This window comes from Benincasa hispida, chromosome 10, assembly GCF_009727055.1.
Source record: "Benincasa hispida cultivar B227 chromosome 10, ASM972705v1, whole genome shotgun sequence".
Taxonomy (NCBI): domain Eukaryota; kingdom Viridiplantae; phylum Streptophyta; class Magnoliopsida; order Cucurbitales; family Cucurbitaceae; genus Benincasa; species Benincasa hispida.
This window is the reverse complement of record NC_052358.1, coordinates 4,743,083-4,767,925: the sequence shown is the minus strand read 5'-3', so window position 1 is coordinate 4,767,925 and position 24,843 is coordinate 4,743,083. Positions and strand designations below refer to the sequence as shown.

The 24,843-nt window shown below is 32.5% G+C and overlaps 1 long non-coding RNA gene across 6 annotated transcripts; it reads right to left on the bottom strand.

Annotated features, from left to right (window-relative positions):
• Nucleotides 1–5,347: 5,347 nt before the first annotated feature.
• On the bottom strand, nt 5,348–19,159 carry LOC120087976. 6 transcript variants are annotated; one of them, XR_005484756.1, is made up of 5 exons: nt 18,862–19,159; nt 12,848–12,981; nt 8,471–8,677; nt 7,845–7,908; nt 5,348–7,006 (listed from the first exon to the last, which is right to left on the bottom strand). It is a non-coding gene; the product is annotated as an uncharacterized LOC120087976 (long non-coding RNA). The 6 variants fall into 6 exon arrangements; XR_005484757.1 differs by lacking the exon at nt 7,845–7,908; XR_005484759.1 differs by lacking the exons at nt 5,348–7,006; nt 7,845–7,908 and adding an exon at nt 7,966–8,163.
• Between the last annotated feature and the right edge of the window lie 5,684 nt (nt 19,160–24,843).

Below are 24,843 nucleotides of genomic sequence, written 5' to 3'. Positions count from 1 at the left end.
TTATTTTTATTCTTTTGATTTTAAAATACTTAATCACAATTATTAATTTAAAAATAAGGGGTTCATTATAACCACTAACAATCTGGGTGTAATTGATCAAATTAAAAGTTGAAGGATGTGATTGGAACCAACCTCATAATTTAGGGGTGGTTTATAATTTTTTTCAAAAAATATATTATAAATAAATAAATAAAATATACGAAATTAATAGAATTTTCCGTATATTTTTTTGTTAGATCAAATTATCAACTCTGAGGACTTTCTTCTTGATTTAATTTTGGAAATACTTTCCATAAAAATTCACAAGTTTTGTTTGATTGCATGTACAATAAAACAAGGAAGGTTTTCAAAAGTAATAAAAAAAAAGTCCAAATTATTTACATCAATAGAACAATTTGAACTTAGTTCAATGAATTAAATAAATGGAAGAAAGGCCCAACTCATGGTAGTGAAATACCAAAAATGTCCCCAGCCCACACGCGGATAACCCAAAACCCAATCAATTAAATATAATTAATTGAATTACCCATTCGGTTCGATATTGTTCATGTCTGCCTTTTCTTCTTCCCACGTCTTCTTCCAACGGCTTCTTTTGAAGGAAATCGGAAACTTACAGGTCATGCACAATACGAAATTACAATATGCTTTACATAAGATCAAGGGATAGAACATCATACATTTGAAGACTCATCTTCAAACTCCTTCGATCACGAATGCTCGTGCAAACTCCAAGACTGCAACTCATGAACGCTCGAACACAGCGACCACAATACAACACGATCACAGCGACCACCACACAAACACCGCGAACTCAATGAATGGCCTCCAAAACCAGTCGAGTTGAGAACGACACCACCATAATGGCTACCTTGATATTCTCGGTATGAGAATCCAGAAGTGTGAGCTCTATGTGGACTTGGTTTGACGAAGAGATCGGAGGAAGAACAATCGTGTAAACAATTGAGCAAGTGGGAGATGGCAGAAGTCTATTATATAGACGATGCCTAATCGTTTAACAAATTCTCTGTGATTGTTTAGAAAAAGCTCCGCAATCGTTTAGCTAATGGCCAGCTGAGTGGACTATTGTTTAATGTCACTTCACGATTAGTGAATCTAATCCACTTGACAACATTTCCATGAGAACTTGCCAAGAATAGAAACTCTCACAACAACTCCTAAATTTAGGAAAACATTTTTTCTTTTATCTCACGGTTACCATGAAACCACCAATAACCTCCCATTCAATTGGTTATTAGAGAAAAAGATATAATTATCTAATAATTAAGATTATTATAAATATATATGATAATCAACTTACCATACTATATTTATAACCTATAGTTTTAATATTTCATCTCATGAAACATATAAACCATAGTTATTTTTCTATTTTATGGTACTTAATGTAAATCTCATTTATATTAATCCTCCACTTGATGTATCTTATATATTACATCGGTCATATCATATATAATCAAATTTTCTCTTATCAATCTGAATATTTCAAATCAACACCAAGAACTGATTCTCAACTTGAATCCATTGAGCTACCAAGGGGACCTTATGGACTTGTAGCTCGAAGCTCCAATGGTACGTGAATAACTGACTAAACTCTTTAGTCATGGGATCCACCATTCGTTAATTGCCAGGCACTCCACTAAAGACCGACAACTGACTCTCCTTACTATAGATATATTATGTGTCCATATCGACCAATCAACAGTGCGATAACCCTTCACAGATCGCTCGTAAGTACAGCTGAGCAACAACCATTATGCCCCTGTAGTTACATCTAACTCCTTAAGTACCACTGATCCTTCTAATGAACATAGGTCATAGTCCTACTATGACTGAGTCCTCTCTTTCAAAGAGAAGTTATGGCCACTATGTTCAAGACCCAAATTAGCTCTTAAGGGAGTAATTTATCTACTTACCCCTGGGGAAGGAGTGAATTTCATCTTGTGTAACTGAGTTCTCAGCTCCCAAATCAGACAAATCGCCAAAAAGGTAGGCATGTTGAGTTGGAAATCTAGCCACTCCCACCCATACTAATCAAAGAACCACTCTCAAAGGTAGGAGTTCTCAAAACACTCAGGATTAAGGTCATGTCACCTATGGTCATTGAGGTGAGATGTAAGTCTCAAGTATCAACGGCGTTATATAAAGAGACTAGTCATCTCATGGTCCAGTCTTATACAAACTCTTTGTATAGGACACCCCTACTCACATATCTCCACATGAATGGTCAGGATCTACCATCTATAGTAGTTCACAATACTTGCAAACCTCTACAAAGCGAGTCGTATCCGTAGTGTCACCAGGATCAGGTATCCCTCCTTAATCCTTATACTACAGACCTTTTTAAGTTATCACTTAAGGCATGATCCACTCGTATATCTCATATATATGCTTAAGTTTACATACAATAACCATGGAGCTTTGTTTATTGGATATGAGTAAATGCCAAATAAAATAACTCTTATTTTATTCATAACAATGTGTATAGATTACAAACTACGAGACTCTGGGAGAATTAGGGCATCAATCCCAACATCTTCTTCATGTGCACGATAACAATCCATCATCATCTATCTTGCCATTTTGTTGTTCTTCCGTTGCTCTTTGTTCTTCTGCTGGTCATATTTTTCTTCCGCTGCTTCATCTTCATCATCATCTTTTTCTTCTTCCTCTGTCGTTACTACTCAATCTACTTCTCCCATGGCTGCTAAATCTTTCGCAACTTCTCCTTCAAGGTTACAATTTATTATCAAATCAACTCTTCAAGGTTATAATCATTCTCTTTTATTTTCATTTCATCAACTCTTCCATTTAACCATAGTTATTAAACCTTATTAAAACTAATTTTGTTTAAATAGATGGAGCAAAAAATAAAAAATTGTCAAAACTAAATCATCAACAAGCAAAGGAAACAAAGGAAAAGGAAAGAAAATAATGAAAATCGAATCATCAATAAGCAAAACAAAATGAAATAGAATAAAATCTGAAGAGAAAAAGAAGGTAAAACCAAAGTGGCTGAGATAGTGAGTGATAGTGTTCTATCACTATTTATCAGAAATAAATAGTAACAGTACCATTAAATATTATGTTGATTATTGATTGTTGTTGGTAGATAATGTTAATGGTTTGCACTCTCTATTTTTTATTTTTATTTTTTGGTAGATAGTCTTATGTCTTGTTCATTGTCTATCTCCATATATCAATAGAACTTAAACATCAATACATACTTATCTATCTGGGATAGGAAGAGATAGAATACTATTTCTGTCTATCTGAGATAGACACGACTGAGATAGAAAGAGATAGAACACTATCTCTGTCTATCTGAGATAAACAGAGGTAGAGTTCTATCATTGTTTATCTGAGATAGACAAAGATAGAATACTATCTATGTCTATTTGAGATAGATAGTGATAGAGTTTTATCATTGTCTATCTAAGATAGATAGAGATAGAATTAAACAATAATATCAGTTTGTATATAGTCTGCACTCTATATTTTTTTTGTTGTTGGTAGATAGATTTATGTTCTATTCATAGATTATTTAATAGATACTTGTTTATCTGAATTTGATAACTTTGAATTGAGATAGACAGAGATAGAGTACTATAATTGTCTATCTGTGATAAATAGTGATGTTCTTTATTAGTAATTATTTAAGATAGATAGTGATAGAGTACTATCAGTGTCTATCTCTCTATCAGTGTCCATCTCAAATAGACAAAGATAAAACACTATCGTTGTTTATCTGAGATAAACAGTGATAGAGTATTATCATTGTTTGGCTGAGATAGACATAGATAAGATACTATCAGCGTCTATCTGAGATAGACAGTGATAGACTTCAATGAATGAGTTTTTAAATGATGGGTGACTTCAATGAATGATAGAATTCTATCATTTAAGGATTTGACTTAGAAGAGAGGGAAACGTAGTTGCAATGAATGTGTGATGTACAATTAGGAAAACAATCGTAGTTTGTGTATTTAGTGATAGACAATGTTGCAAATATCTACATCTATCTGAATCTATAGACTTTAATGAATGAGTTTTTAAATGATGGGAGAATCCAATGAATGATAGAGTTCTATCATTTAAGGATTTGACTTAGAAAAGGGGGGAACGTAGTTGCAATGAATGCGTGATGTACAATTAGGAAAACAATCATGGTTTTGTATTTAATGATAGACAATGTTGCAAATATCTACATCTATCTGAATCTATCTACTGATAGATTCAAATACATGTCATAATCTATATACACAGTGATAGACATAGATAGTTGTCTATCTGTATCTATCTATTGACTTTCTTGTTGAACTTCACCTACCTGATATCAGTAGATAGAGTCAGATAGACTACTATATGTGCCTATCAATAATAGTTTTTGTGCTTCTTCCAATTTTGTACCTATCATTGATATGTAATGACTTAAAAGTAAGGTACTATTAAAAACATTTTCAACTCAAGAATAGAATAAAAAAAAATATCATTCATAAACTCTAATGCCAATCTATTTGTCTATACATGTATTACAATGAAAAAATAATGATTACATCATTTGATTAATTGGTTGAAGTTTGCAAGTCCTACTATTATGACATTTACGATTACAACGAGTACATTTTGATGAACTTTTAAAATCACCTACAGATGGAATTCTTTACTTCCTAGGTCTTCTAGCTTGACGTTTAACTATAGGAGGTAATGTTTTCATGACATCTTCTTCAGCTCTCCAATCCGAATGAACTCCAATAGGTCGAACACAACCACTGTATGCTGCTGATAATGTTCTTCTATAATAAAAGTCAGCTACATAAGAATAGGTATCTAAATTAAGCATTCGGAGAACAGCAAGTGCATGTGCACACGGAATTTCCTCAAAATCCCATACTCGACAACTGCAAGATCCTAAGTCTAACTTCACTATTAACTGTTTATCTCCATCCATTATCTTGTATCCAGTGTCGCTAATGGGATCAACCTAATAGATAAATACGAGAAAGGTAATTAGTATCAACAACTATTCAAAAAAAAAAAAAAATGTAATCATTGTCTATCTAAGATAGACATTTTACATACTTGTTTATTTGAATCTATTTATTGATAACTTTGAATTGAGATAAACACTAATAGAGTACTATCACTATCTATTCAAAGTACTATCAGTGTATCTATGATAGATAATGATAGTACTCTATCAGTGTCTATCTAAGATAGACAGAGATGGAGCACTATTAGTGTCTATCTAAGATAGATAGAGATAGTCCTCTATCAATGTCTATCTGAGATAGACAGACAATAAGAAAAAGACAAAATTCTAACTAAGAAACTTCTTGATTTTTCGTGTTTTCATCATAATATGTTCTCAGCCCAAGAAATCAAAGGAGTTTTCATTGCAAAAGCAGTTGTACTTCGATCATAAAACCATTTTTGCAATATATCTCTGATTGAATTAAAAAAGCTAGCCACGGGTAATTCTCTAGCATCCTTAAAAACTGAGTTTATACTTTCTGCAACATTTGATGTCATTGTTCCATACCTTCTTCTTTGTGAATAAACCCGAGACCACTTCTCAAACCTAACACTACTAAGATAACTTCTAATATTCGGGAAGATTGACTCCATGCATCTCATGTGGTACTCAAAGTCATTAGTAGTGTTGGCATTAGCACAACTAAAGAAATAATTATCAAGCATTGGATCCTTAAAATGAAGTTTCAAGTTTCTTAAAAGATATTATATGCACACAGTACTCAACATTAGCAAATACTCTTAAAATTCCTTTAGGAATGCTAAGATGCCTATAAGAAACAATGACTAATTTCTCTCATTCCTCAAAAGTACTTTGTATGATTTAAAAAAAACATGTCCATGATTCGTCATTTTCAGAACCTATGATACTAAATGTAAGGGGAAAGATTTGATTGCTACCATCTAATGATGAGGTTTTAATAGCATGCCACCAAACAAAATTGTACCATCAACATATGTGATAGGTCTACAATACTTCCACTCTTCGATTGATGCACTAAAAATCATGAAGCAAAACTTGAAATGACCACTAGCATCCATTTCTAAAGCAGTGTAAGTACCTATAAAAATATATAAAAACATTTCTAGCAGCATGAATAGTAACTGTATAGATAGACAGTGGTAGATAACTATCCCTGTCTATCTATTATAGACAGTGATAGACAACTATCCTCGTCAATCCAATATAGACTAGTTGTCTATCACTTTCTATCTACAATGGAAAAAGATAAAAATTTGCTAAGGAAAATGGATCATACCTGGATTCATTTCATTCAACTTTTCAAAAAATCTTGGAATCAAGGTGTATGATTCAATTGCATCTTCTTTTAATATATTTAATATGTGTTCTTTTGCCCTTTGATGGCTACACCATGCTGCATTTAACTATTTTAAGGATCCATAAAAAGTAAATGATTCAATCTAGTTATTACTCTCATGATCTTGGCCCAAATCCTTGAGACTGGAAAGGTTAAAGAAAGGATTTAAATTAAATTCTATTTTAATTCTAAACTTTCATCATTATTTGATTTTGGTTCCTTAGCTTTCAAATTAAAGATTTTGTTCGAGTCTTTCAATTTTACATCAAAACTATTCAGTCGTTAACATGTTTCAAGACAACTCGACATGCGACCTATTGCAAATACTTGTCCTAAATAGAAATTCAAGTAAAAGAAAAGAATATAAAAGATTAATCATGATTAAAGATCACAATAGTATTCAAGCCTTGAAAAACTCTTCGTAAGGACCAAACGCGAGCATGTCAACATAAAGAAGAGAGAAGTCCAAGACATAACTGTCGATCAAGAAAGCTTGCGATGTCCGTTGGATGAATGTCTCCAATATTGAAAGAACACAGAGCAGCATGTTGAACATTTGCTGTGGGAGCTGGGCCATATATGCGAATGTTAGGGACTGCACGAAGATTTTCATATAGATACTTCGCCAATTCTTCCTGTTAGCAGACAGCACGTCCTTATTGTTAGACTGAAGTATCAAAACTCAAACATATTTGTTATCTCATCCTAAATTTTCAGAGTTCCAGGTAACCCAGTTGATGAAAAATAATATCTAAATCCCTTGATTAAAGAAAAAATTTCATTACTATGCAGGCATTTAGTTGACACCCCGATTTACTTGCTTAGCACATTCATAAATTTTTCACCCCAAAATTTTTCTCAAAGAAAGAGATACATATGCCAAATTTGAATCAACTCACTTCATAAATTGAAGCCATTTTACATATCATTTTATCTTTATGTCTTCTATGTAATCTCTTTCTTTTCAGTTGCCTTTTGATATTTGCATTAAAAAGTTTCTTTGGTGGACAATTTTCTATCCTTTGTTCCTACTAATAATTCATCTTCCCTCTTCATTAGATTTGCGGCGGAGACACCAGCAATTGGACCTGGGAGCTGCTATTGATTATTTGTCTGGAATTGGAATGCAAAAGATTCATAGACATCACAAAATTTTAGCACCATTCAAGAAGTCAGTTATTTAGTTCTTATGAATCCCGATGACTCCGGATAGATGATTTATCAAGTTTGAAATTAAGTTGAGTGTCAATTACTATGAGCACAAAAGATGAGCAAACAAATAACAGTGAATAAAAGCACACAAAACAGCAACCAGCATAGAAACTTATGGGTACTGAAGATCATGACATATATATTTTTAATTTTAATCGAGTCCTATATATTGAACGTTCTAAATTTTCCACCTCATTCTGAAGCAATTTTTCATGTTAAAATAAAAAGAAAGACAAAATTGCACCCTTGCACTTCACCAACCTGGAAGGAGGTTGTGCAAATGTGGAATGGTCAAGAAATACATCTGATATCATCCCTCCACTACCTAGAGCCATGTAGGACCAGATATGAAAATTAATTAGTTATTGACCAAATATGATCTTGATGTAGGAATCAAAAGCCCTTTTATTAACTTATATCTGTCATCAGAATCTTCACAAAGAGATAACCCGAAAGCCTCCACCTTAGTCAATCAACAAGAATACAAACAAGTATAAAATGTAAACCCATTGAAATTGATAGATTTTAAATGTGAATTACAGAGCTTCTATATCCACCCACTTCAAGATACTCGAACCACCTGTCCATCCACCACATATAAATTCTGAGACTCTGACTAACTAAAGATCCAAACAGACAATTTACAGTAGCCCATAGTCGAGAATACAAATTACTCAAAAGAGCGCACGTAATTGGGGGATTGAACGAGCTTTCTTTACTGCATAATAATTAGTAACAAACTGTTTTTCTGATTAAATATCCCGTGTGGAGAATAACAAGCACTTGCAGAATCAGAGCTTAATCGTGCACTAAACAGTATATATTTAGAAGAAAAGTACTTGCCCTAAACTACTGAAATTGATGCAGTAGCCTAACACCCTACGCACCTCATCTTCTGATTTTAAATTCGCTAGGCCCCAAGAACAAGCCGCTAGATTGATAGCTTCAGTTGCATTCCTAGTAAAAACGATCTCCTTAGCTTCTCCAGCATTGATAAAAGATGCAACTTTCTTTCTTGCCCGCTCATACTCATCAGTTGCTTTATGTTGGAAACGGTAGGACCTCAGAACGATAACTCCTCACCCAACACTTTTCTAGTACAATTGATGAATAAGAGAATCAATTTTCATTCATACATAAAATACATCATTCCTCTTAAAATCAAGCAAACTCTTTCTAATGAAAAAAATCAATAAACACCTAGAAGATAAAATTATTCAAGTAAATCAAACAATTGAGATACCAAAATATCAAATATTATAACATAAACACCAATAATTGTAAAACAAATGATACCAAATAATAGTGGGGTCATATTAGCAAATCAATATAAGCATGGAAGCAACACAAATGAATATGTACCAATTTTGAACAATATGTTGAGATTAAGAAGGTAGCAATTTTATGAATACTCCCCTATAGAAAAGAATTTAACAACACTTAAAAAAAGCTCAATGATCATTTCTTTTAACGTAGGATAAATAAAAAACTCAAAATGATTTACTCAAAATGATTTTCATTCAATAATATAAACTATAGTATAGCATAATTTCATGCTCAAAAGGAATTTAATAAAAACTCAAATCAATTTCATCCAAAGGATAATTAACATATTTCAAACTCGATATCCTTTTAGCTGAAAATTTTTCGAGAAAAATACAACAATAGAGCAAACATTAATTGACCAAAAAGCCAAATCATAAGCAAAATAGATAGATATGCATTCAATTCTCATGCCATTAAATCCAAATTTTAAAAAAATATATTTAAGAGATCTAATTTTCATAGAGATACTAGAAGAATAATTACCTCAATAATAAAAATATAAAATTACCAAAAAAAATTATTTTCCTTTGTTAGATTCAAACAAGCTATAAAAGTTGCTACAATTTGAATTAGTTCCCCATTTGAAGTCCAAGCAACAATTGCTTCTTGAATCATATCTACAAGAAAAGCTCAAACAGAAGATTTTGGTATCCATTTCTTGGGTCCTTCATTGTTAGGGAGCAAAGACTTTGGAATCATTTTAAATTAGTTCCAACTTATTAGTATTCATTTTTGGCAAATAAAAAGTATTAAATTTATGTTCAACTTGCCACATGAATAACAAGTAACATTAGATAAGAATTTCTTTTTAACTAATTGATTTTCACAATCTTTTTCTCAAAGAAATTCTTTCTTGGAGCATTTTTTCAATTTAAAACAATTTGGTCTAATATGACCTTTAACTCCGCAAAAAATAACATATAGGTACAAATTTTATTTCATATGCATATCTCTAGAATTACTATGATTATGCACACATTTAGTGTTATGCATACATTTTGATTTTTCATGAACATATTTATGCATAAATTTTGATTTTTCATGCTTATTCACAAGGTTCACATTATGAGCACATTTTGTTTTAGAGTGGAATTGTTTATGCACAGACTTTGAATTTTCATGAATATGTTTAATTTTTTATGCTTTGGCATGAAATTAGATACATTAGGCAAAGCATATTGAGACATATAAGATGTAACAAAAGTAGTACTTTTAGAAGTAGATGAACAATTTTTGTTATATAGTCTAATCCCTTTTCATCATTAGAAGATTTACTTTTATCTAATTTTTGTGCATCAATAGTTAATTTCTTAAGAGATTCTTTTTGTAAGTTCAAGCTCTTTAGTAGCAAGCAATTCTTTTTCTTTAAACACATGCAAAAGATCATATTTCTCATGATTGTCACATTCAAGAAACTTAATTTTATCAACAAGAGAAAATTTTTCTTTTTCTAAAAATGTATTACTATTTTCCAAAGTAATAATTTTATCTTTCAAGTTAGCAATTTCACCTTTCAACTCTAAAAAAGTAGATCTAATTTTCTCATTTTCATTTTTCAAATCATTCAATTCAATTTTCATTTCACATGAAAAATATTTGAATTCACCATTCTCATTTTCAAGTAACTTAATTCTATCATTCATTTTCTCATCATAACATTCATCAATTTTATTATGCAACATCACATTATTAGCTTTATTTCTCAAACATGCATTTTATCTACCAAAGATTTATTTTTCTATAGATAATGCTTTAAATTTCTTGGATAATTTTAAATATTTAGATCCAAGCTTTTCGAGATCACATTGCATGTTTTCAAATACATCACATAGTTCATCGTAAGTAGTGGATTTTTGAATTATCTCATTTTTGTCACCTTCATCTCCGGAATCATTATCCAAATGAGACATTAAACACAAAGAGGAACCATCATATTTTTCTTTTTCCCTTTCGTAATTTTTTCTTCATTTTGATAATTGTAATTTTCTTCACATCAAAATCATTTGTACTACAAGAAGAATTTTCTATGCTATACATATTGTCAAGAAAATTTCACATATCATATGCATAATCAAAATGTGAAATTTTATCACATATTTTATTATCAAAAGCACTACATATAATATTTATGGCTCGGGCATTAAAATAGAGCAATTTATCGTTCATATTTAATTTAGACAAATTATGTTCACAACATACAAGATATTAAAATCAGTAGCAAACAAAAATGTTTTCATCTCTTTTTCCAAATATAAAATTTTTTACCATTAAAGAAAGAAGTGTATCAACACATTGACCTTCTAAAGTCATCATAAAGCTCTAGTAATTAAGCTTTCAAATAAAAATTTCAAAATATTAATAAGATACTTTTAGTACCAAAATGATATTTGAAATTTAATTTTACGTAGAAGAGCTAGGAGTGAGAAACTCAAACAATGGGTATCAATCTAAAATGATTTATGAAAATTTTTATCCCAAACAAGAGAGTATACCAATTGTAGGATCGGTGTGACAACCCTAGAAAGGTGAATAAGGTTTAATCAAATTAATTTAAAACTTTCTACTAATGTGAGCCCAAATAAACAAATTTAATTTTTTTTTGCTAATAAATAATTTAAACAATAAATTCAACCCAAAATAATCAACAAGTTAATAATACTATTTAAAGCACTCAATTTGATTCTAATAACAAGATTGGTATGGATATAGAAATTCAAGAACAACCAATCAAAATAATCCAATATGAGCAATTAATTTCAAGAATAAAAATTACAATTAATTTCAAGCAATAAAATATAATAATAAATTAATTGTAAAATTAAATAGGAAAGGGATAGAGAAATCGACATCGAGAATTTTATAGTAGTTCGGCACAACCGACTACATCCACTTCCCAAGCACCTCTTGGATATGTCACTACGAAATTGACTCTTTCCACGACTTAGAGTCGAACCGTACAATGTTCTTTTTCTGGGTGAAAGAACAAATCTTATCATTTCCACGGTTGAAAATCAAACCGTTACAACTACTTTTTTTTCGGAATCAAGAGCAACTCTTACAATAGTTTAACAAACTCTCTAAAATAGTGGATTTACAAATTTAGCACTCAAAGAATAAATCCTCACAACATAAATATTTCTCTCAAGAAGAAGTTGAAAAGAAGAAAATTGAAGTTTTGAGAGAGAGCAACAATGGTGGCTTAATGAGTTATGGAGGATTGAAGATAATAAAAATTGTTGTTAAAATTTGGAGAAAGATGAAATGTTTAAAAGAGAGGAAGATTGTGAAAATCACATTCAATTTGGGCTATTGGAGGTTGGTAAAAGAAAATTGAATGGTGGATAGTTAAACTCAACTAGTCCTTAAACACATACAAAAAAAATAAAATAATATATATCTTTTAAAATAATTTCTTTTAAAAACCAACAAAAAGAAAATGTCCACCACGTATCCAAAATTAATTATTAGACACAAATATAAAATAATATTAAATCAATTTCTTTTTAAAAACCAACCCAAAAATCAAAAGTCTACCCTTTATTACTCATCCATTGGTCCAAATAGTACATTCCAATCAGTCCACTATGATAAAAAATTATGCCACGTCATCAACTCAAAATTTTTTAGTTAAGCTTGTTTCGGTCCTATCTTATTCGTTTGAACTATGATTTGAGTGATTCAAATTTAGTTATAATCATTGTTTCGAGCTCTATACAATAGATATTTCAAAAGACTCAAATTGTTAATGAATAAAAGCAGGTTTGTTATCATCAAAACATTAACTAATTAATTAGCTTCTCCAACATTGATAAAAGATGCAACTTTCTTTCTTGTCCGCTCATACTCATCAGTTGCTTTCCTACTACATTTACAAATAGTTTTAATTCGGATAGACATCATTTTAATTCACGTTTCATACCAAAGTATAAATAATCTACCTCAAGGACTGTATGCCATGATGAACATTTGAATTGTAAGCCTCTTAACAATTCTGCAAAGCTTTCAATACAGCAATAGATTTCTGAGAGGTGGCAGCGTTATCCAAGTATACAAGCTTGAAGCCATTTACTTCCTGCAGATAGCAACACAGCCCTTAACACCACCGCATGAAGTGCTACAATAACAGTCTCTTGAGACTAAATAGTGATAGTCAGTATAACGAGATTCACAACCTTGAAGGAACTAACAACCAAATAGAAGATAAATAGTGTTGGTGAAAATTTAAGTTTTAAAGGAAATAGGCACTTTAAGAATCCCATTTTACTAAGAATTGGGAGTGAGACTTCACTTTTATACTCCCACCTTGAGTTGTGGGTTTGGGCTCCAAGGGGTACCCATATTTTAGAGAGAGTGAGGAGGTAGGTAAATGTGGGTACGGTGGACATCCCACACGCGCATGCCATCGCCGTCGTCCGGTCGGTCAGGCAAGACGAGGCGAGATGCCATTCATTTACGCACCTGCACGTTCATTGGCTGTGTGTTTTTTGCGATGGTTTTTGTTGGCTCTTTATGCCTATAAAAGGCGCAAGCCTTCAACAGTTTAGATCATCTCATTTTTTTCATCACAAAATTTCATTCCAAAGTTTTTCATTCTCTCAATTTTTCTTTTCATTTCCATTTTTTGAGCATCAAAGTCATGAAGGCTGTGAGTTTTTCGATCGAGTACTGTGAGATTTGATCGAGACAGTTTTGTTTATTCTATGTTGTTTTATCTTGAGGATGACATGGCAATTCTGTAGAATTTCTTGCACATTTGGGAAGAGCCACGAAACGTCTTAAAGAGAGCGAGATTCGCAACTTAGCTTGTAACAAGTTTCTGTTTTGCAGGTTCTATTTTTCTAGCAACTGTTGTTTCTAATTATTCACTGTCAAATCTTGTCTAATAGAGGGTAGCGGTTCCAACAATTTCCACGAATTTTAAGACGTCTTCCCTCTACCACTGTTGCGACGGCCTTTTCAAATCAGAAAGACATTATGACATCCGATCTCAACCGTCCATTCGGTTTGAAGGAGTGAACTTCAAATGATAGAAGTAGAAGATTTTGTTTCTCCTCACAGTCAAGAAGGTTGCTGACGTTTGTATTACAGAGAAGCCAATGGTCCCGAACAAAGATTCAACTGAACAAAAATAAAAGAAGCTACTGATTGGGAAGAAAAATATTTTTTGTGTAAAAATTTCATATTAAATGGTTTGATTGAGGATTTGTATGATTACTACAGCACAATGAAGACAACAAAGGGAGTTTGGGAAGCCCTGCAGAAGAAGTAGGATACCGAGGAGACCATGTTGAAAAAGTATGTCATCAGCCGTTACCTTAAGTTCCAGATGACGAATGACAAATCTGTAGAAACCTAGTCCCATGAGCAGCAAAAGATAGCCCATGAAATAATAAGTGAAGATATGCCTCTAAACAAGCAGTCCCAAGTTGTCGTTATTATTGATAAGTTGCCTCCTTTGTGGAAGGATTTCAAAAACAGCTTAAAGCATAAGACCAAGGAGTTTTCCTTGGAGAGTCCGATCACCCAGTTGAGGATTGAAGAAGAAGCTCGGAACCAAGACCAAAGGGAGGAGGTAAACATTATTCCTGGGAAATCTGCCTCTACCGTGATAAAGCTGACCAAAAGTCCAAAGGAACTAAGAGGAAATGTCAGAACCGTGGTTCCAGCAACTGGAACAATTAGATGAAGCAGAAACCCCCCTTAGGAGAAACGACACAATTTCTTTTCTTTGACTGTAATAAACCTGGACACATAGCTATGAACTGTAGGAACATGCTTCGTCCTGCTGGTAAGGCGAACTTGACAAAAGAACCGTTAGTTGCCATGATCATAGAAGTAAATGTGATCGGTGGTTCTGAGGGGCGGTGGATAGACACTAGCGCTACACGCCATGTCTGTCACGACCTTCGTCTCTTTAAAACTTATACTAAAACTAAGGATAAGAACATTATATTGGGAGATCACCACTCAATAAAAGTTATCGGAACTGGTGAGGTGGAGTTGAAGTTTACATCCGAAAAAACTCTCACTTTGAAAGATGAGAGCTTTTCTGCACACTCTGAAACAAGAAAGAACTTGGTCTTGGGCTATCTCCTCAACAATGTCAGTATTACCCAAACAATAGAGATAGATTTATATACCCTTACTACGAATAATGTATTCATAAGGAAGGGTTATGCAACTGAAGGAATGTTCACATTAAATTGTGACATAAATAAAATGAAATATTCTATTTATATTTTGTGTTCTTTGAATGTTTGGCATGCTAGACTTTGTCATGTTAATAAGAAATTAATTAGTAACATAATTAGGCGGGAAATGATATCTAAGTTATCTATGAATGAATTTGATAAATGCGAGTATTGTAGTCAGACTAAAATAACTAAGACTCTACATAAATCTATAGTTAGGGAATCTGAGCCTTTAGATTTAATTCATTATGACTTATGTGAATTTGATGGCATCTTGATTAAGAACAGTAAAAGATATTTTATTACTTTTATTGATGATTTCTCTTATTTTACTTTTGTATATTTGCTGAAAAACAAAAGTGATGTGTTTGATGCTTTCAAATTATTTGTAACTGAAGTAGAAAATCAATTTAACAAAAAAGTTAAAAGACTTCGTATTGATAAGGAGAACTAAATATGACTCAAATAGCTTTAATGAGTTCTTTAACTCACGTAGAATAATACACGAAAAGACTGCATCCTACTCTCTTGAAATGAACGGAAAAATCGAAATGAAAAATAGAACTTTAGCTGAGCTAGTAGTTGCTATTTTACTCAGTTCAGGAGTCATATCTTATTGGTGGGATGAAATCATCCTTACCGTGTGTTATGTCCTAAATAGAATACCAAAATCTAAAAACACAAATTCACCTTATGAAGTCCTCAAGAATAAGAAACCGAACTTGTCATACTTTAAAACATAGGGATGTCTAGCCTTTGTAAGAATTCCATACCCTAAAAGGAGAAAACTTACTAGTAGAGTCTATGAGTGTGTCTTTATAGGTTATGCTATAAATAGTAAAGCCTATAAGTTTTGTGACCTAGTAAACCAAGTGATCATCGAGTCAAATGATGTTGACTTCTTTAAGGATAGATTTTCCTTTAAATCGAGAAATTGTAGGGGCTCGGGATTCAGTAGTCTAGCCCTAGTTAGAAATCCTACCTCTACAGAGGAAGCCAACCTATAACTTAAAAGAAGCAAAAGAACTAGAACCGTCAAGGATTTTGGGATGACTTCTAGATATATATGTAAAAGAAGATCCTAAAGACCTAAAAGCTATCTTGTCTTCTGTAGATGCCAACTTATGGCAATAAGCTATAAATTATGAGATGGACTCTCTTGAGTCAAATAGAACTTGGCACTTAGTAGACCTACCTCCAAGCTGCAAAGCAATAGGTTGCAAATGGATCATAAGAAAAAAGCTTAGACCTGATGGAACAATTGACAAGTTTAAAGCCAGGTTAGTAGCAAAGAGCTTTAGACAAAGAGAAAACATGAACTTTTTTTTACATTTTCTTCTCAATCACTAGAATTACCTCAGTTCGTGTTTTATTTTCTCTTACTGCCTTTTATGACCTCATAGTACATCATATGGATGTAAAGATCGCCTTCCTAAATGGTGAACTTGAAGAAGAGATTTATATGGAACAACCCGAGAGCTTTATAGTCCATAGTCAAAAGAACAAGGTTTGCATGTTAGATAAATTTGTTTATGGTCTAAAACAAGCTCTTAAGCAATGACATGAACAAATTGACAACCTAATCCGATCTAAAGGTTTCAAAGTCAACGAAAGTGACAAATGTATCTACTACAAGGTTGGAAATGATCTTTGCACGATATTATGCTTGTTTGTAGATGATTTATCGATCTTTGGATCGAACTTGTACGTCATAAATGATGTAAAATCCACGTTTAGTGCAAACTTCGATATGAAAGACTTAGGAGAAGCGAGTATAATCTTAGGCATAAAAGTGGCTAGATCTGAAAAGGTAATTTCTTTGGATCACTCTCATTATGTAGAAAAGATTCTAAAGAAATATAATTACTTTGAATTTAAACCAACATGTACTCATTATGACCACAGTGTTAAATTGTTCAAGAACACTGGTGACAGTGTTAATCAAACTGAGCATGTGAGCATCATAGGTAGTCTCAGATATGCTGCTAACTGTACCAGGCCTAATGTAGCTTATGCTGTAGGATTACTTTGTAGGTTTACAAGTAGATCTAGTATAGAACATTGGAATGCTATAGCTGGTTATGAGGTATTTGAAGAAAACCCAAAACCTAGGATTACATTATCAGAAATTTCCCACTATCTTGGAAGGGTTTAGCATGTTGACCGTTACTCCCTTTCAGATGATTCAAAGGCTACAAATGGCTTATTTTCAATATAGGTGGAGCTGTCTCTTGGAAGTCCATGGAAGTCCAATAACAAACTATCCTAGCTCAATCTACGATGGAGTCAGAAATGATGGTACTAGTAATAGCTAGTGAAGAAACAGGTTGACTTAAAAGTCTGCTATAAAAGATTCTCCTATGGGAAAAGGCAGTACCAGCCATATTGATCCATTGCGATAGTACTACAGCAATAACCGTTATTACAATGGAAAAAGATAACAAATGCGTCGTAAGCACAATACCATTAAAGAGTTCCTTACTACTAGTGTAGTTAAAGTGGATCATATATGGACTGATGAAAACTTGGTATATCCTTTGACGAAATGACTGGCCAGAAAGAAGGTTTTCAAAACCTCGAGAAGGATGGGACTCATGCCTATAGAAAGGTGAATCACTATGAGGAAAATCTAATCTGTAGACTGGAGATCCCAATAAACAGGTTCAACGGGTAATAACTGATCACAAGTGATATGAAGTGAATCATGCTAAAACAAACACAAAGTTCCCTTCCTATGATCTAGAGTATGAACATGATATCCTAAAGTGTAAGAAAGGTTGAACTTAGTTCTTAATTAGATCTGTACATGATGTCAAGTGGGGTACCTAGCTACAGGAGTACTCTTGTTAGACTCACCTATGTGAATGTGGAAGTGGGGGTCGCATCCTATGGAGTTTTAGGCAAACACTCTAGAGCGTTCACTAAATTGGGATGTTGTGTATAAGATGTTGTTAAAGCACGGACTTTCGAACTACACCCTAATAATGTTTTGTGTGAGATGTTGTTAGAGATAGATTTCAAAACCATGAGTTATTCTAGTATATTCTAAATCATCTATACCACGTAAAGGTTCAAGCCATAAGACACCTTTGTTTATGTACAGTGTTGTATAGACTCTATTGCTCGATGAAAAATGCTTTTCCTGTGTTTTTTTCTTTAATTTTCAAATAGGGGATTGTTGGTGAAATTTTAAGTTTTAAAGGAAATAGGCACTTTTAGAATCCCACATTGCTAAGATTGGGGAGTGAGACCTCACTTTTATACTCCCACCTTGAATTGTGGGTTTGGGCCCCAAGAGGTACCCATATTTTAGAGGGAGTGAGGAGATAGAAAAATGTGAGTACGGAAGTGAGTTCCATTCCACAATGTTCTATTCTCTCAATTTTCCTTTTCATTTCCATTTTTCGAGCATCAAAGTCCTAAAGGGTGTGAGTTTTTCGATTGGGTTGTGCAGATTCGATCAAGTTTATTTTGGGTTGTTTTATCTGGACAACGTGGCAGTTACGTAGAACTGCTTGCATACTTGGGCAGAGCCGCGAAACATTTAAAGAGAGTGAGATCTGCGACTCAGCTTGTAATAAATTTCTGTTTTGTAGCTTCCGTTTTCTGACAACTGTCGTTTATGATTGTTCGTTGCTATCAAATCTTGTCTAACGGAGGGTAGCGGTTCAAAAATTTCCAACAAATGGCTTTAGTGATCATGCAAACATAGGAATTGGGAAAATTACCAAAGAAAAATACAGAGAATAAAAAAAATGAACCTGATGAAGGATGGGGAAATCAGGACAGGATGGGGAAATCAGGACAGGTTGTGTGGCCAAGCGAAAAAGAGTTGAAATGGAAGTCATCTGGTTCCTTGGCAGTGGAAGCAAAAGCAGAAACTGAGAAGGGAGAGGAAAATGTGCGGTTGCGGAAGCGGAGAAAAGGAGAAGATGAAATGCAACAATTAGGGTTTATAAATTGGAATTGGAAATGGAATGATGAGAGCTTGAGAACCATACATTCGATCATCCTCTCTCGTTCCCAAACTTGAGAATAAAAAAGGCCTGGATAAATGGATGGATGGGATCGGTGGTAATAATTCCTTTCATATTGTTGTGTAAAATACATATGTATATACTAGTTGGGAGACACGTACATCACGACTTAATTTTTTTCACATAAATGTTTAAATTAAATTTTAAATGTTAATTTAATAATTTTTTAACCTAAAATTTTGATTCAACGTTCATTGAGTTTAATTAGTAAATATTTGACATGGAAAGAAGTAATTTAAAAGTAGTCTAAAAAATTATATATTTCTTGTTTACAAGTTAATCGACAATGAAAATGTGATATTTTTAATGTTGTTGAATTTTTTTTAGATAATTTTTAAAGATAAGTATTTTTTTAATGAATATACTTATAATTGATTTTAAAATTTAAATAATGATATGAAGTTTAAAACTATAAATAGAAAAAAATATATAAAAATATTGGATGAACAAAATTAAAATATAATGCAAGTAAATTTTGTAAAATAAAATTGATATAAAAGTGACACAATAACCTAAATCATTATTTCATGAAGTAATTCTTTTATAGTTCTTTGATGGTAGTGATTTTAGGAGAGAGAAAAACAAATAAAAGTCAATTTTTTATATAAATTTTTAAATGAACCTTCTTGTTTAAGGGGATTTTTTAAGATCAAAAGGGAGAAAAACTTTGTTGGTTATTTATTTATTTATTTTCATAAAACCTCCCGCACACATCAAAGTCTTTTTTTTTCATTTTATTTTATTTAAAATTTTCTATAATAATCATTTGATATATATGCCTTAAATTCTAAATAATACAATACCTAAGTAAATAAAATTATAAGTGTTCATACGAGGCTTCTGGAGAAACGTGTTTCGTGGAATTAAAGGAAGAGTGTTTGTGTCTTCAAGGGTATTCTGTCTTCTAGGTGTACAACTTCAAGAGTCTTGGGAGTCTTGATGAATTCTCTGTATTGAAGAGTTCCTTTATTTATAGGACTCTTTGATGGGCTTCATGGGTTTGGGTAGGCTGGCCCATGGGTTTAGGACCCATGGATTTAGTGGGCCGATGGGTTTGGGCCTAGCCCTTGGGTCCAATTATTTGGATCTGGGCCTACTTTGGTATTTAGGCCTCATTAAGCCCAATGTTGGGCTCAACTGAACTTTTACCCAAGTAATTACATCAAATTGGACTAAATTAATTTTACCCTGATTCAACAATCATGATGACACCATGTGACATCACTGAAATTTATCTTCAACTTCAATTCAGGATATTTATCTTCAACTTTAATTCAAGATATTTGTTAACTCCTAATTGGTTTAAATTTACTGATTTGGAATTTCATCATTAATTTAGTGAATGACGTGACAGCTTGTGATTGGTCCAAAATTTCTCATTCAACAATAAGATCATTCTATTTCATTAATTTAAGAAAGTTTAAAAATATTTTAACGTATTTGTAAATTTATGTCGTGGGAAACAAATATAAGAAAACTTATATTATTGAATGAAAAATAAAGGAAGAATGAAAACAATCATTAGAACATAATGAAAATTTGAAAAGGAAAAAATGAAATATAAAAAATTAAAAACAAAAATACGTAAATATTTAAAGTTAAGTAACAATATTACCAATACATGGAGAAAAATAAATTGATGAATTTATTTGACGATTAACTTTTCATGATAAAATAAATATCTATCTATTTAAAAGAGACATTTTTAAATATAAAAAATATTTAAAAATATTTACATTTTATAACAAAAAAAAAACTACAAAGCACTTGTGGAATTTTTTTACTATAAAGTGTAAATATTTTTTGAATTTTTCTATTTATAAGAATTTTCATAATCCTAACAAAAACAAATTTTATGGTTGGAAATCTAAAAAAATAATTGATACAAACGATTTAACCAAAAAAGATTTAGAATTGAGACGCAATAACATTAAATAAGTTAATGATTCTCAAGGCTAGCTATTGAAAAAAAAAAAATTAACTTCATTGGCTAAAAATCTTTAAAAAAATAATGAAAGATTTAACAAAATAAATCGAGAGTTGAAATAACAACATTAAATAAATTAATGGATTCTCAAGTCTCGGTAGAATTTTCAGAATCAAATAAATCTCCATCTAATTAAAATCTAACAAAAGAAATTAAAATTTCAATAGCTTGGAATCTAAAAAAGATTATTAAGAGAATTGATATAAATTAATATTTGATTTTGAATAATGATATGAATAAGTAGTAACTTGTTCATGACCGAAAATAATATTTAATTTTGATTTAACTACACAACATACTAATAGATGATTACCAAATTTATAGATACATTAAAATATTATGATGGATTTTTTTCATGGCTGAATAGTAATATTTAATTTTGTTAACAAATACTCTAAAATTATGAGGTTATGGAGATGGAGAACCAATAGATATGATTGTACTTGTAAATTACACGAACTTTTAAACTCTCTATTTTTTTTTTTATCAATTTCTCCCTTCACTCGTCAGTATTTCCTAATTTTCCCAAATCTCTCTCCATATCTCCGACTCCCCTTATTTTCTCTTTATTTTTCTCCATCTCAGTGGTTTTCTTCATCATCTCAAAATTTTTTTCTCAATTGAAAATAAATTTATCTCAAATTACAATTAAAAAAACAATAAAATATATCAATAATTATAAAGCCTCTACTTAATAATATATCAAAAACTACAAATGAAATGAATAAACACATATCACAAAAACTCACAACCTAAATAAAAAATTCAAAAAATTATATATCAAAATATCATAATACCCTTTAAATTGTCATTTAAATAATGATTTACATATCTTTTATGTGTATAAATAAAAAGAAAAAATAATTATACTTTTTTAGGCATTGGAGCGAGAGCTTTAGGAATTGTTTAAATATCAATAAGTAACATATTTTTGCAACCAAGATACAACATAGAAATCTGCAAATTATTATTATGTATGAATAAAAAGAAAAACCATGGTATAAATTCTCAAAAATGGCCATTTATGAATATATCGGAAGATTTAAACAAAATATAAAATTTAATCTAGAAAAATAATAATCTTATTAAAAATTTACATTTCAATAAAAAAAAATCAGTAAAATGAAACCCCAACCTAATCTTCAAAAAATGATTTGTTTTTCTTTTTGCTTCTTTTGTTTTTCTTTTTTAAGGAATTATTGTATAAAAAAAAATTAAAAAACTCATCCAAATGGATAAGAGAGAATTATAGCGGTCATATTGAAAGGAGAGAACATTAACATCACGAAACAACCAAAAGGCTATACCGTCCAAAAAAAAAGCTCTCTATCTTGAAAGATACTACGATTCTTTACTCGACAAATAGTACACCAAAAAGCTCTTATAAAAAAATCCCCAAGTATTGCAAATGAAATCCCAAAAAACATTTCAAATAATCACATAACAAAAACATATCGCCCTGTGATTGGAAATTTTGATTGCAGATAGCAGCAAGAGGAGAGATAAACATACAAACGTTCTTCTTTGGAGATTTATCATCATGAGTCTTAATTACTCCGTGGCCAACTTCTCAAGGAAATAACTGTAAGACCCCCAATCATTCACATACAAAAGAAAGGGCAAAATAGGAAGAAAATGGGAGAATTCAGTTAGAATTGAGGGTGAATCAGCAGTGAGAGTGGCAGAGGGGCTAGTGGGGGTGAAAACGGTTGAAGTGGGCTCAGCTGAGTTTTATACCAATGAANATGGAGGCACTATCTGCTTGGAGGGAAATTCATAGTCATTTTGGATCAAAAGGCTTTGAAATTCCTCGTGGAACAAAGAGAGGTCCAACCGAAATAGAGGGGATGAAGAACTCCAAAGAATTATAGCTACACTGAAAGAGGATCCTGAAGGGAAAGTTTTATACCAATGAAAGAACCAAAGGCTATTGTACAAGGGGAGGCTAGTAATTCCACGAAATTCATCACCAATTCCTTCACTGCTGCATACCTTTCATGATTCCGTGCTGGGGGGTCATTCAAGATTTCTAAGAACATACAAGAGGATGAGTGGGAAACTCCATTGGACGGGGTTGAAATCAGATATCCAAAAATATGTAGAAGGATGTGAAGTGTGTCAACGAAATAAGATTGAATCACTATCACTAGCAGGGCTGCTACATCCTTTACTAATTCTAGAGTTGTCGTTGGAGGAATGGACTATGGATTTTATTGAGGGGTTGCCCAAGGCAGGGGAGTTCAATTCAATCCTTGTAGTGGTTGACCGACTCAGCAAATATGGACACTTTATAGCATTAAAGTCGTTTACTGCCAAGCAAGTAGCTGATTTGTTCATTCAAGAAGTGGTCAAGCTTCATGGAGTTCCTAAAACTATCACAACCGATAGGGACAAAATTTTCCTAAGCAATTTTTGGAGGGAAATGTTCACATCATTGGGGACAAAACTGAGAAGAAGCACAACCTTTCATCCTCAAACCGACGAACAAACCAAAAGAGTTAAACGTTGCTTAGAAACTTATTTAAGGTGTTTTTGTAATGAACAACCCAGTCATTGGAACAAATGGTTGGCTTGGGCTGAGCTGTGGTATAATACCACTTTCCATCAATCCATTAGAACTACTCCATTCCAAGCAGTGTTTGGTAGGCCCCCTCCTCCTATAATCCACTATGGAGATCGGAAATCATCTAATGACAGTGTGGAACAATAATTAAAGGACAGAGACTTGGCTTTAAACGTACTCAAAAAACACCTAGCAATTGCTCAGAACCGCATGAAGAAACAAGCAGATTTACATCGTCGAGAGTTAGACTTTGAGGTGGGAGACGAGGTATTTCTCAAAGTACAACCCTATAGGCAACGAACTCTCACTAAAAGAAGGAGTGAAAAGTTGTCCTTTAAATTTTATGGGCCATATACAATATCTGAAAAGATTGGGGAAGTAGCTTATCGCTTGAATTTACCAACTGAGGTTGCCATTCATAACGTATTTCATGTTTCCCAACTTAAAAGGAAGCTAGGACAAACCCAGCAAGTTCAACACATTCCACTTATGTTGACAAAAGAATTTGAACTCCAAATCAATCCGGAACTAGTGCTGGGGTCAGATGGAATAGTGAGACAGCTGAGCAAGAGTGGCTAGTTAAATGGAGAGGCCTACCCAAGAGTGAAGCAACATGGGAGTCTATCCTTGCAATGAGACAGCAATTTCCAGCTTTCCACCTTGAGAACAAGGTGTGTTTCGAGAGGGAAGGAATTGTAAGACCCCCAATCATTTATACATACAAAAGAAAGGGCAAAATAGGAATAAAAGGAGAGAATTCGGTTAGAATTGAGGGTGAGCCAACAGTGAGAGTGGCAGAGGGGCTAGTGGAGGGTGAAAATGGTTGAAGTGAGCCCAACTGAGTTTTAAAAGGAGGGAGGAAAAGAATGGAAGACAGGTAGAAAAATAAGGAAGGAGATTTCCTGGGGAAGGGGTTTCCGGAGTTGCCTTATTGAATTTTAGGGTTCTTGTATTTGTTCTTATTCTTGGGATTCATTTTCTTTGAAAGAGTGGGGTGTAATCGATTTCATCTTGGTTTTATATTAATGAGAAGAATCGATGTTCCTTCAAGAAGTCTTCTGAAACCTTTCTTTTACATTAATTTTGTGTGTTGTGGCTTGTTGAGCTCTTAAATTGCAGGGGAAGAAGTCAGGGGATCAAAGGTCGTAACAATAAC